Source organism: Salmo salar, chromosome 16 (genome assembly GCF_965601325.2).
Source record: "Salmo salar chromosome 16, fSalSal1, whole genome shotgun sequence".
In the NCBI taxonomy this organism is placed as follows: Eukaryota; Metazoa; Chordata; class Actinopteri; order Salmoniformes; family Salmonidae; genus Salmo; species Salmo salar.
In genome coordinates, this window is record NC_138306.1 from 64,934,583 (window position 1) to 64,949,654 (window position 15,072).

At 43.6% G+C, this 15,072-nt stretch overlaps 1 protein-coding gene across 1 annotated transcript in view; it reads left to right on the forward strand.

Moving 5' to 3' along the window:
• The first annotated feature begins 4,656 nt into the window (after positions 1–4,656).
• LOC106574308 (B-cell CLL/lymphoma 9 protein) overlaps positions 4,657–15,072 on the forward strand; it is a 100,792-nt gene continuing 90,376 nt past the window's right edge. Inside the window, exon 1 of the mRNA XM_014150123.3 lies at positions 4,657–5,077. The gene's annotated coding sequence lies outside the window, so the exon portion shown is untranslated. The remainder of the gene's footprint in view (positions 5,078–15,072) is intronic.

Here is a 15,072-nt window from a genome sequence, read left to right on the forward strand (position 1 = left end):
GTTGTTGCCTACCCTCACCGCCTAGGGGTGACCCGCCAGGAAGTCCAGGATCCAGTTGTAGGGGGTTATGTTTAGTCCCAGGGTTCTGAGCTTGGTGATGAGCTTGGAGGGGACTATGGTGTTGAATTCTGAGCTGTAGTCAATGAACAGCATTCTTACATTGGTATTCCTTTTGTCCATGTGGGTCAGGGCAGTGTGGAGTGCAATAGAGATTGCGTCTGTTGGGGCGGTCCAGGGTGTCTGGGACGATGGTGTTGACGTGAGCCATGACCAGCCTTTCAAAGCATTTCATGGCTATAGATTAGCCGTACCCTTATCCTCCTCCTCCTCTGTTCCTCTGGTGATGTAGAGGTTAACACAGGCCCTGCACCACTCCCATTTCCCAGGCGCTCTCATTTGTTGACTTCTGTAACCGTAAAAGCCTTAGTCTCATGCATGTTAACATTAGAAGCCTCCTCCCTAAGTTTGTTTTATTCACTGCTTTAGCACACTCCGCCAACCCAGATGTCCTAGCCGTGTCTGAATCCTGGCTTAGGAAGGCCTGAAATTTCCATCCCTAACTATAACATTTTCCAACAAGATAGAACTGCCAAAGGGGGCGGAGTTGCAATCTACTGCAGAGATAGCCTGCACAGTTTTGTCAGCAGTTAACCCACTGTTCCTAGGCCGTCATTGTAAATAAGAATTTGCTCTTAACTGACTTGCCTAGTTAAATATAAAGGTAAAAAATAAATACAAATACCCAGGTCTGTGCCCAAACAATTCAAGCTTCTACTTTTAAAAATGCAACTTTCCAGAAACAAGTCTCTCACCGTTGCCGCTTGTTATAGACTCCCTTCAGCCCCCAGCTGTGCCTTGGACACCATATGTGAATTGATTGCCCCCCATCTATCTTTCATAGTTCGTACTGTTAGGTGACCTAAACTGGGACATGCTTAACATGCCGTCCTACAATCTAAGCTAGATGCCGTCAATCTCACACAAATTATCAAGGAACCTACCAGGTACAACCCTAAATCCGTAACCATGGGCACCCTATTTGATACACCTCTGCTGTCTTCAACCAGGATCTCAGCGATCACTGCCTCATTGCCTACGTGCGTAATGGGTCCACGGTCAAACGACCACCCCTCATCACTGTCAAACGCTCCCTAAAACACTTCAGCATGCAGGCCTTTCTAATCGACCTGGCCCAGGTATCCTGGAAGGATATTGACCTCAACCTGTCAGTAGAGGATGCCTGGTTGCTCTTTAAAAGTGCTTTCCTCACCATCTTAAATAAGCATGCCCCGTTCAAAAAAATGTAGAACTAAGAACAGATATAGCCCTTGGTTCACCCCAGACTTGACTGACCAGCACAAAAACATCCTGTGGCATTCTGCATTAGCATTGAATAGCCCTCGCGATATGCAACTTTCAGGGAAGTCAGGAACCAGTATATACTCAGTCAGTTAGGAAAGCTAAGGCCAGATTTTTCAAACAGAAATTTGCATCCTGTTTGGGACACTGTAAAGTCCATGGAGAATAAGAGCACCTCCTCCCAGCTGCCCACTGCACTGAGGCTAGGAAACACTGTCACCACTGATAAATCCACAATAATCAATAGGACTGTGATTTGTCTCATTGTATGTTTTTCTACGGCTGGCCATGCTTTCCACCTGGCTACCCCTACCCCGGCCAACAGCTCAGCACCCCCTGCAGCGACTTGCCCAAGCCCCCCCCCCCCTGCTTCTCCTTCACCCAAATCCAGACAGCTGATGTTCTGAAAGAGCTGCAATATCTGGATCCATACAAATCTGCTCGGCTAGACAATCTGGACACTCGTTCTAAAATTATCCACCGAAATTGTTGCAACCCCTATTACTAGCCTGTTCAACCTCTCTTTCGTATCGTCTGAGATCCTCAAAGATTGGAAAGCTACCGCGGTCATCTCCCTCTTTAAAGGGGGAAACACTCTAGACCCAAATTGTTATAGACCTATATCCATCCTGCCCTGCCTTTCTAAAATCTTCGAAAGCCAAGTGAACAAACAGATCACCGAACATTTGGTCATGGGTGCACCTCAGCCACGCTCAAGGTCCTAAACGATATCATAACCGCCATCGATAAAAGACAGTACTGTGCAGCCGTCTTCATCGACCTGGCCAAGGCTTTTGACTCTGTCAATCACCGCATTCTTAAATGACTGCCTCGCCTGGTTCACCAACTATTTCTCAGATAGAGTTCAGTGTGTCAAATCGGAGGGCCTCTGGCAGTCTCTATGGGGGTGCCACAAGGTTCAATTCTCGGGCCGACTCTTTTCTCTGTATATATCAATGATGTCGCTCTTGCTGCTGGTGATTCTATGATCCACCTCTACGCAGACGACAACATTCTGTATACATCTGGCCCTTCTTTGGACACTGTGCTAACAAACCTCCAAACGAGCTTCAACGCCATACAACACTCCTTCCGTGGCCTCCAACCGCTTTTAAATGCTAGTAAAACCGAGTGCATGCTCTTCAACCGATCGCTGCCCGCACACACCCGCCTGCCCGACTAGCATCACTACTCTGGACGGTTCTGACTGAGAACTACAAATACCTGGGTGTCTGGTTAGACTGTAAACTCTCCTTCCAGACTCACATTAAGCATCTCCAATCCAAAATTACATCTAGAATCGGCTTCCTATTTTGCAACAATGCCTCCTTCACTCATGCTGCCAAACATACCTTCGTAAAACTGACCATCTTACTGATCCATGACTTCGGCAATGTAATTTACAAAATAGCCTCCAACACTTTGCTCAGCAAACTGGATGTAGTCTATCACAGTGCCATCTGTTTTGTCACCAAGGCCCCATATACTACCCACCATTGCGATCTTTATGCTCTCGTTGGCTGGGCCTCACTACATATTCGGCGCAAACCCACTGGCTCCAGGTCATCTATAAGTCTTTGCTAAGTAAAGCCCTGCCTTATCTCAGCTCACTGGTCACCATAGCAACATCCACCCGTAGCATATGCTCCAGCAGGTATATTTCACTGGTCATCCCCAAAGCCAACACTTCCTTTGGCCGCCTTTCCTTCTAGTTCTCTGCTGTCAATGACTGGAACGAATTGCAAAAATCATCCAATCTGTAAATAGCGCACCCAACTACTTAATTCCCACATGGGACGGCAGGTAGCCTAGCGGTTAGAGCATTGGACTAGCAACCACAAGGTTGCAAGATTGAATCCCCAAGCAGACAAAGTACAAATCTGTCGTTCTACCCCTGAACAAGGTAGTTAACCCGCTGTTCCTAGGCTGTCATTGAAAATAATAACTTGGTCTTAACTGATTTTCCTAGTTAAATAAAGGTAAAAATATATTGTTATTTATCCTCTTGCTCTTTTGCACCCCAATATCTCTACTTGCACATCATCATTTGCACATCTATCACTCCAGTGTTAATGCTAAATTGTAATTATTTTTGCCTCTATGGCCTATTTATTGCCTTACCTCCCTACTCTTCTACATTTGCACACACCGTACATAGATTTTTCTATTGTGTTTTTGACTGTACGTCTGTTTATGTGTAACTCTGTGTTGTTGTTTTTGTCGCACTGCTTTGCTTTATCTTGGCCAGGTCGCAGTTGTAATTGAGAACTTGTTCTCAACTGGCCTACCTAGTTAAATAAAGGTGAAATAAAATAAAAATAAAAATGTGAGTGCTAATAGTCATTTAGACAGGTTACCTTGGAATTCTTGGGCACAGAGACTATGCTGGTCTGCTTGAAACAAGTTGGTAGCAGCATGAAGCTGCATGTGCAACATGGTCAAGGCCAGTGAGGTGATTTGAAAGCTGAGGGTAAACCGACTACATACCTGTATGATAAAGATACCATTGTGTAGGTTGTCAAAATCACAAAACATATAACCACAAAATAATGGGGTTTTAGTGATAAACACAAAGTGCCTCAGGATTGATTTGTTGACCTGTCTGGCTGCCATCTATGTCTGTCAATCACAAACACCAAAATCCCACAGACCCACACACTCACTTTATGGGTCAGTTTATGTGGGTTGAAGCTGACTTTTACTTTTACCTCCTACGTTTGGTGCTCATGGTTCATTGTTCCAAAAGCAACACCTTCCCCCTGATCTAGTCTCCACTATGCCCCCCCCCCCCCCCCCTTTCACGCTGTGATCTCCAACCTCTGAGGCCAGGCATGAGGACAGATCCTGTCCTACCCAACCCCCCACCTTTCTCTCTTTCCCTCACTCTCCCCTGCTCTCTTTTTATGTAGGTGCCTCTCCTAACCCCCCACCCTTCTCTCTTTCCCTCACTCTCCCTTGCTCTCTTTCTATGTAGGTGCCTCTCCTATTCTCCCTCAGTCTGAATCGTCAATGTTTTATCCTACCCTCCCCTCTCGATGTGATTTTTCACCTGTGTAAGCGGGAGCAGTATGGTGCCTGTGCAGTCCTCTGCTGTGTGTGTGAGAGCAGGTCAGAGACTGGCAGGCTTACACGCCGAACGAGAGAGAGGGAGAGGAGGGGCGACCTGAATAGTGGGGGATAAAGAACGAGTGGCAGAGAGGACGGAGACAGAGGGAGAAAGGGGTGTTTGTAAGGGTAGATGTCTGTGAGTGTGTGTGTGTGTGTGTGTGTGGGGGGGGGGGGGCTGTCTTGTTTGCAGCTTGTCAGCAATTGCTTGAGACAAGCTTCCCCTCCACCATGTGTGAAAGCTACTTGGCGTGAATGCCCAGACTGTACCAAGTGGCGGCGAGTCATGAGGGGGGGAGCTGCAAGAAAAACAGACCCACACAGAGACAATAGGCCCCTGAAGTGTTCCCCCTGAGTTGCTTTGATGATGTCCTAGTGTCTAGATGCTAGAGGGGACCAGGGCTTGCGAGGAAGAAGAAGTCTTTGTGTGCACTCTTTTCACCGGCCAGGACAAAAGAGTGGGGAGTAAGAAGCCCAAAGAGAAGAAAAAACACCAAACAAATGAAAACCAAAGCGCTCCTCTAGATGTTTTGTGTCCGCGGTAGTGGGGAAGCGAGGGAAGGAGAGATCGAGTGAGGAGGAGAAGAGAGCTGCGGTAGCACAGGTTGATTGGGTGAGTAGTCTGTGTGTGTTTCTTCAGCTTTGGTTGTTTTCTATTTCCAGGGGTTAGTTGTATTTTGGGGTTAGCGTGTGTGGAGGCTGGAGTTGGGAAGCCACTGGGTGAATTGCATGGTGTTGGTGTACCTCCCATCAAAGTGTAAATCTGGATTTTTATTTACACCAGTGTTAATGTGGAGATTGTTTATATGAGGATAAATGCAATGCATTGAGCTGTGTGGTAAAGCCTGCTTAAAAGGCAGTGTGTGTGTGAGATTGTCAGTGTGGTTTGGAATGTGGGATTGATTAGTCTGTAAATGGGATAACCCCCCTATGATAGTCTGACCCTCTGTGTGTGAGACAGAGAGAGTAACGGCGGTGAGTGAGGGTGTTAGGTGGGAGGGAGAACCGTCTGAGATCTCCCCAGTCCCATGTGTGAGACAGAGGTGAGACAATGAGACCGCCCTCTCCGTGTCAGCTTTGTCACTTGTGGTTGTGGCTGAACACAGTGTTGGGGGAGTGTGTGGGGGGCAGGGTGGACCTATCTGCCCCTGAGGGGTTTTGAGGGTGGGGGGCTATGTCTGTCGAACCAAGTGAGCATGTGGGTAGCGGGCAGATTTCAAACAACCAGCGGTTAGAGAAGAAAAAAAGCCTGCTGTGATTTTTGGTGCTCCATTCCCTCCTTTCTGTCTCTCTTCCCTTTCCATGTTGTGAGGCTTGTCCACAGCTGCATTGTATCTTGAGAATTATAACTCTCCATCTTATATACAGAGTCTTTGTTAGGCCCTGGCAGTGAATGGCTGTTTGGGGAGTTAATAATTCTGAGATTGTCTGTCATATTCACTTGGTTAACACTCAACACACGATGCAAATAGTGAACTGTGCACAATGCTTGGGATTCAGCTGGTATTAAAACGTATCCAAAAGCATTAGAATTTTATACACAATTTCTTTGTGGAGGAAATATTGTTTGTTTGTTTGTTTGTTGCTATATTCATTGACTATTCAACTCTAATTAATTTCAAAGAATGGTTCACTGTGACTTTAGTTCACCATAACTTTAGTTCACCAATGTGATTATATAGGCATAGGCATTTGTTTTTGTATTATTTGATCATTTCCATGCTCTCCCAATTCAGCAGTATATTTAATCTGAGCGATATTGCTGTCAGTCTTTGATATGATCGTTTTTCTTCAGTTTGGTCCTGAGTTAAAGGAAGTCCTCTGTGCCAAGTGGACATGATAGAATGAAGTGTGTTTGTTTCTTTATTTGGATCCCCATTAGCTTTTGCAGAAGCAGCATCTACTCTTCCCGGGGTCCACAAAAAACACAAAACATGACAAGTAACAAAACTGATACACTGATAGACAAGGAAATTCACACACATTTAAAATTCAACAATGTACAAACAATACAACAACAAAAATAATGTGCGTGTTAAGAGTATGTCTGTATGTCTGTGTGTTTGTATCCCCTCACAGTCCCACCATTCCATGAGTTGTTTTTAATCTGTGTTTTTAAGGTAATTTTGCTGTTTGCTTGAGTAATTGGAGATGGAAGGGAGTTCCATGCAATCATGGCTCTGTGTAAAACTGTGCGTTGTTGTTAATTTGTTTTGGAATTGGGGACTGTGAAGAGACCCCTGGGGATTTGAATGGATGTCTTAGCTGAATGTTATTTAATTATGCAGACAATCTGTCATTTCTTCACAGTAATATTTCTCATACAAGCTAGGAGAAACAGTTCATCTCTGGTCAACCCTACACGTCGATGGGGCTGCAGTGGAGTGGGTAGAGAGCTTCAAGTTCCTCGCTGTCCATATCACTAAGGACTTAAAATGGTCCACACACACGCGCATAGTCGTGAAGAAGGCACGACAGCACCTCTTCCCCTCAGGAGGTTGAAAAGGTTTGGCATGGGCCTTCAAATCCTCAAAAAGCTGCACCATTGAGAACATCTTGACCTGCTGCATCACTGCTTGGTAGGCAACAGCACCAGCCTCGATCGCATGCCGCAACAGAGGAAGGTGCGGACAGTCCAGTAAATCACTGGGACCGAGCTCCCTGCCATCCAGGACCTCTATATCAGGTGGTGTGAAAGGTAGGCCCTGAAAATCATTAAAGACTCCAGCCACCCAAGCCATAGACTGTTCTCTCCGTTTCCGCATGGCAAGCGGTACCGCGCACCAACTCTGACACCAACAGGCACCTGAACAGCTTCTATCGCCAAGCCATAAGACTGCTAAATAGCTAACAGAATGGCTACACAGACTATCTGAGTTGACCCCTTTATTTTATTTTTGTACTGTCTCTATGCACACTCACAGGATTCTACACACTCTTACACATTGACACTCCAACACACATTGACACTCCAACACACACACACACACACTTGATTTTCTCACAAGCACAACATGCACACACATTTATACTGACTCTACACACATGCACACAATCATCATGTACACTGCTGCTACTCTGTTTATCATATATCCTAATGCCTAGTCACCTTACCCTATAAATATCTACCTCTATCACTCCAGTATCCATGCACATTGTAAATATAGTATTGGAACTGACCCTGTATATTGCTTACTTACTTCTCGTGTTCTTCTTAGTTCTTTTTTTTTTTTTTTTTTCTACCTTATGTTATTTTTAGTATATTGATTACTACATTAGTGGGTTTAGAGCTAGCAAGAAAGGCATTTCACTGTACTTGTGAACATGACATTAAAACATGGAACTTGAGAGGGGAGGAGAGGAGAGGAGACAATCACTCCGTTCTACATTAGTCCTGTCTGGGTCCTCAGACATCAGCTTCAAAGATGTGGTAGTTCAGGGATTTACATTTCACACGGTGGAGTCAGTGTTACAAGAGGCAGAGTTCACTTCCAGTTGATTCAAGCAATGCATCAAAAAATGAGAAGAAATGATCTTCCTGAGTTAACTGCCGTTTATACTGCACCTAACTCACCTAAATATAAGTAAATGAGCACTGAATGAATGAGCGTGGGCAATCATGAGTGTTTTATTTGTGCAAGCTTTACCTAATAATGCATCAAAGGGTACTTGGATTTGTTGATAGAGTATATTTGTACCGCTGTGACACAGACACATTTTGTCTGTTCAAAACAAAAACCGTTTCTAAGCATATTTCTTTGGACATTTTTCAGACTAGGACAAGCGAATAGGTTGTGAGCATTTTCGTTATGCAAAAAAGGCAGACTTGGCAACTTGTGAATTCGCATATGACCTCGAGAATGCAACTTAAGTCTGTTTCTCTATACAACAGGAAATAGCATTAAACTTAATTATACTGCTGTATAATAGGTAAAACATCATATTGAGTAATTCGGTAAAAGAAGAAAAGGCATGATGATTAAATGAGTTCTAGGGTTTAAAACGAGGAAATTCTATCATTGAAAGGGATAGTTCACTGGGGAGCGTGCAACAGAATAAATGGGTTTATTCTTCACAGTTGTCAAATATCTAATGCATAAATTATGCCTACATTACAGCAACAGTTAATAATCCACTGCAAACATAAAAAAGCATTTAGTTAGATGACAGTTTAGTTAATGCCAGGATGTGAGAATGAATACTCGTAATAGTTTCATTATGTCCTAGGGTTCCGTAGCACATTTTTGGCCAGCAGAAATAACTTTAGAAAGAGGATGTGGACTGGGGACTTGACTTGTGAGACATGGTGATTCTAGGAGGTTCATTTGGAGGTGTCCATCAGGCTGTGTATTCGGGGGGGGGGGGGGGGTGACAGCACTCCAAAGACAGTTGAATCTGGAGACCAGAGTGAATCGCATCAAAGTTATAATTGAGCATACTACACACACTCTTTGGTATAATCACCCCACCTTTTGTGTCCTGATTCGGGTTCATGTATTAAGCTAGCTCTGGCTATTGGAGAAGAGGGTAGTAAGAAAGAGTCTGTGTAAGTCCTGCAGCACAGCCTGGCCTCAGGGACCCATCCCCCATCAACAGGCCCTTTAATCTCAACATGGATTTCTGCCCAAAGTGGTGACAAATTTACCAGTGCTATAGATAAGCAATTTCAAGGAAAAACGAGCAGAGGATCCAATAATTGAAGGATCAATGGTCGTGGTTCAGGAGAGAGAGAGAGAGGAGGTCTGCTGGCTGGGCAGACAGCAATCAGACATTTGGCCTCAGCTCCCTACTCTTACAGGACCGGACTGAGGGGTCGGAGAGAGAGAGAGAGACAGGTTGATCAGCGCAGGGTTAGAAGTATAGGTGGTAGATGAGTGTCTGGATCATTTTGCTTAGTTCATGCTGATGGTCAGATTATTTCCCAGTCTCCCTCTGCTTGATGACCTCCCCATGTGTTCCAGCCAGTCAGTCTGAGACGGCTGCTGAGCTCATTCAGTTGCATGGCTCCACAGAGTGCAGAGTACAGGGGCTGTCCAGACAGCCCAAGTCCTCTCTACAAAGACCAGAAGTCCCTGTAATTTACCTAAGCCCCTGTCACGGGGGAAAAACTTCCCTCAAGTACTACTACTGAGAAATGTCTAAGGAGGCTTGAGCCAGAATTCAACCAATTGTAAATGAAGGGAAAACCACGCTGCATGTTGACTGACAATGTTTATGCTGGATTTTAAGGACAGGCGAGGTTTTGTATCAATATCCAATGGCGATATCCACAAAAGAATGCGCTTGCGCTGCTGTGTCGTTTGAAAACATTTAGCACCTTCGATACAGTGTTTAACATTCGGAGTGAATCTCCAGGGCGGTTTTCTTTAGAAGCTATCTACGTCTGTGTTGAGGACTGTGTCTACTCTATAGAGTCGCTACCTTCCTCAAGTGTCAAACCAACATTAAGTTGAGTAGGCCTATTTTCAGAGCTCTTCAGCGTGATATCACCGATGCTAGCTAAACAATAGCACACAACACTTGATTGAACTCCCCAGCTTCACTTCATCTCTATCAAGCACGTTACAGCATACAAAGCATGTGCATGTTCAAGAGGCCCTTCACACCTGGGTGGGCTCTACAAAAGTACTCAGAGCAGATGGGAGATAATGCAGAGGAACACACGTTAGCGATTGCATTAGCATTAGCGCATAGCATTAGCATTAGCAGTGCTGTTGTCTCAGTTAGGGATGTGGCGGGCACAAGATTTCATCAGTCAGTAATTGTCAAGCAAATAACTGTTGGTCTCACGGTAATTGACCGTTAATTAACACAAACACATTTAGCATATCATGGCTTCTACACCTACAAGCCACTGATGCAGACCTTTGGAACATCTACATTTTAAAAAGTCTAATAAATCCATGTAACATAGCCTACACCTTCAAAGTAAATCCGTTATTTATTTTAGACAGGTCTAAAGAAACATGATATGAAGAAAATGTAGACTATTTCAGAAGAACAGAATAGCATACTCTGAGTTGTCCTTATGTTAGGCCCTGATCTGGCTATGCCATGTGGATGTGGGCTACACTAGTTCATTAACAGACAAGATTTGCTTAAAACTGTGCACATGCGGCTATTCTGCGTTGAGCGGTTAACAAAGAAATAGGTGTTCCTATATGCTTAATTTAGAGTTATTAATGTAACTTTAGCTGTTCTACAAATGTTGGGGTATATGTTTTGATTTTTAATACATTGTAAGGCTGCATGATGCAACTCCAATGATGATTCGAGAAAAATCGCTTGAAAGGCATGGGCTCTGCTTAGTTTTTTTTTGCGCAGGCTGTACACACTACATCAGGCTCTCATTTACAATTTGACAAGCACTTGATAATGCCTGGAATTTGACTGTGTCATCCCCTTTGTGTCGCTGTATTGCACCCTAAAAAAATCCATGCCTTTTGCGGGCAGTGGCCTTCGGGTCTTTCTCACAGTCTACAAGTGAAGACAGACACATCCGGACGCAACTGCGCGCTTCCTCATCCAACTCGGAGGAGCATATTGAAAATATTGGAAGAACTGTCCACATTTACTTTTCGTCAGCCAACAATATGAGTAGGCCTAACGAACTTCAAAAGCACTAGCCTATGTCAATCTACTATCCCCATAGTACAAAGGTCGACCTATTCTATTGTGTGCGAGAAATAAATATTCCAAACACAGTCTGGGACAGTTGTGGGATGCAATAGATCCCAAATCAATACAACCACTAGCATTAAAAACACTTTTTTACGCAACAGATCAGAACGTTTCGCTTAAAATGTTGATAAACTATTAGGCTACTTATTCACATTATAAGCGCAGCAATGCGCACACGGCAGTAGGCTATAAGCGTGAATGTTCCATTAGCAGGAAAACACCATTATCAAAAGTGACCGCAAATGCAATTATGCATGTAATGCTTTTATTATAAAGGTTCATTTTTATGGGGAAAATTATCTTCCCCAAACTTGAAATTCACGCACTGCTTATGTATGCCAGTCAGTGGTGGGAAAAGTACCCAAATGTCATACTTGAGTAAAATGAAAGATACCTTAATAGAAAAGGACTCAAATAAAAGTGAAAGTCAACCAGTAAATTACTACTTGAGTAAAAGTCTAAAAGTATTTGGTTTTGAATATACTTAAATATCAAACGTAAATGTAAATGCTAAAATATACTTAAGTATCAAAAGTGAATGTACAAGTATAAATCATTTCAAAATCCTTTTTTATTTGTCCAACACTCAGACATCCATTACAAACGAAGCATGTGTTTTGTGAGTCCGCCATTTCAGATGCAGTAGGGATGACCAGGGATGCTCTCTTGAGATGTGAGTAAATTAGACAATTTTCATGTCCTGCTAAGCATCCAAAATGTAATGAATACCATTGGGTGTCAGAGAAACTGTATGGAGTAAAAAGTACATTGTTTTCTTTAGGAATGTAGTGAAGTAAAAATAAAAGTTGTCATAAATATAAATAGTAGAGTACAGATACCCCCAAAAACTTCTTAAGTAGTACTTTAAAGTATTTTTACTTATGTACTTTACACCACTGATGCCAGTTAGGCTCTACACCCCTTGTAAAGTGTATTAATGTGCTTAATTGTAAGAAGTTCTTTGGCCACTTTAGTTGTGATACAAACATTATTAAAACATGTAGGCCTATGGGCTAGGCTAGATGAGGTGTTCGACTATGATTTGAAAAAGTCACAAAAAAAGGACGATGTTTCTTATGCTGGGAATCATTCACAAGTGATAATATATAATTATATTATAGGCTAATATTGTTACCCATCAGACTATTTTTGATTTAATCTGGTCTTTACATATACTAGATAATATATGTGTGAAATTTGTTTTGATTTAGAATGGACCATTATCATGCACCTGTCTCCAAACAGGGGCAGGGGAAAAAATACATGTTCACTATTCACTTAAATAGCGAATGGAGGGCGCTTTTCCCTGTGGTTTATTTTCATGCCAGCCAGGTAGGCTATACTCCTGTTGTAAAGATAAGCAATGTGCTTAATATTAGGAAAGTTGAGAAATAAATATAGTAGGCCTAGCCTATAGATAGCTGATCCTGCTATTTTTAGTAGAGGCCACCGGTCTGTTTTCTCGCGCAATTGCATAGCCTATTGAAATGTTGCACAAAATGAGCTCATGGGCTCTCACGAAGTGTTTGATTCGATTTCTGAATACATTTGCATTGATGTCGGAGTGATTAGAGGGACAACAGAGTGCTGAGTACCAGGCAGTTAGCAAGTTTGGTAGGCTACTAACGACCATCAGCAGCATCAGAGCTTGGAGAAGCCTAATTACTGGCAACGGTCACATGGAATTTGACTGCCTTCATGACTCGTGGCGGTAATATGGTTATTACCTAGTCTCAGTTCTTGTTAGAGAGGCATTGATCTTGTGTTTCTTCTCCCTGTAGCTTGTTTGTTATCGTCAATGGTCTCTCCTGGTTCTGCTCAATGCCAAAATGCCAGCAGATGAGGGAAATCTAATTTGGGAGAGAGTTCTCTCTATGATGGAACACAGCTGTAGAAAACCTTGCTGTAGTCTCCTGCTTCGTACACATCAGGGTCGTGTTCATTGGGCACCGAACAGAAGAAACTAAAACAAAGAAGGACTACCTGGACTTGGTCCAGTAAGAAACAATCATTTGTGTTTGCTGTTACGTGCCCTAATGAACTCAACCCAGATGGGTGATGATCAAGGAAAGAGACATTGAGCACCTCTGTGAGTATGTACAGCACATCAGATCACAACTCTGGCTATGGATCGACCTTGGCTTTCCCATGTAACACTATAATAGGATAGCATACTAGATCTCTGCAGCTAACTGCTAGCTGCTAACTGCCATTCATTCCTTTACACTTGTGTGTATAAGGTAGTTGTTGTGAAATTGTTAGGTTAGATTACTTGTTAGATATTACTGCGTGGTCGGAACTAGAAGCAGAAGCATTTCGCCACACTCGCATTAACAATCTGCTAACCATGTGTATGTGACAAATAACATTTGATTTAACAAGGACGTCTTCTCTTAAGACACATTTGTGCACTTCTAGAAATGGTGCTGTTGTTCAGTGGCTGGAATGTTTCATGACTTTTCCAAGGCTGACCTGATATAGCTAGGACAAATGATGGCGCTACTCTGGCGGTTGGCCTGTAATGCTGATACATTTGCGTTGGCTGTTAGCACTCCATGATATCAGCACAGACCTGCACTTTAGCTTCAATTAATGGACTCAGCATGGGTGAGGAATCAGCTTCCCCAGCGTATTAGACAAACGTGCATGCACACACACACCACACACACAAACACTCATGGGCACATGCATGCCTATACAAAGACTTACACAGTGAAAGGTGGTGCTGTTTCTTCCATTTCAGTGCCACTTCGTTCCTAGAACCCCTCTGGTTCGCCACAGTCACATGGAGATAATACCTGCCCCTTTGCTTTGGGATCATTATTGCTCTATTTTCATAATTTACTGTGTCTGCATGTTGGTTCTGGTTCCCATTTCCCCAGGATTTATGCTCTTCTATTACATTCCTCTCTCTTTAATGCACTTGCACAGAGCCACAGGATAATTTGATACGCTTCGCATTTGAGAAATCTGAGACAGAGAGAGTGAGACAGAGAGAGACGGAGAGAGAGAGATATTGAAAGAGAGAGGGGGAGATAGGAAAAAAGAGGGTCTGAAAAGAAAAATGTAATCTTTTTAAATATAATTTATTTCACCTTTATTTAACCAGGTAGGCCAGTTGAGAACAAGTTCTCATTTACAAAATAATGACAAAGAATCAAAATATTGAATTCCTGTGTGTAGGTCAGGTTCCTGGTTTAGTGCTTTTGTGGTGCCCTAGCCTCCTGATTGGGCAGAGGTTAAACCAGATCATTGGCTGCTGGTCTTCGGTCCATGGTGGTGGCAGTAGTGGCAGTGTGGGATAGCAGGCATCAGGGAGGAGGGTGAGTCATCAGGGAGCCCAGCGCTCACAATATACAAGCAGCAAAAAGGACTGGAGAAAGGGAGGGAGAGAAGGGAGGGGGCTGTGATGAATTCAAAGCAGTCTTGCTTGACTTGTGGTGTTTATTGGTCCATGGAAGCTTCTGGAAGTATGCTAATGACTCTTATCCTGTGTGTGTGTTTGAGAGAGAGAGATGGAGGCAATGAGCCACTTTCCCCAACATCTCTCGCTGTCTGTCTGTCTGTCTGTCTGTCTGTCTGTCTGTCTGTCTGTCTGTCTGTCTGTCTGTCTGTCTGTCTGTCTGTCTGTCTGTCTGTCTGTCTGTCTGTCTGTCTGTCTGTCTGTCTGTCACACACACACACACACACACACACACACACACACACACACACACACACACACACACACACACACACACACACACACACACACACACACACACACACACACACACACACACACACACACACACACAGAGAGAGACACAGAGAGGTACATGTGGAAAAGGGGCAGGAAGGTAATCTGAATATGGAAAAAACAACATACTTACCGTGACATGTAGAAAGAGGGAGAGATGCGACGAGGGGGGGGTCCTGGATATCATG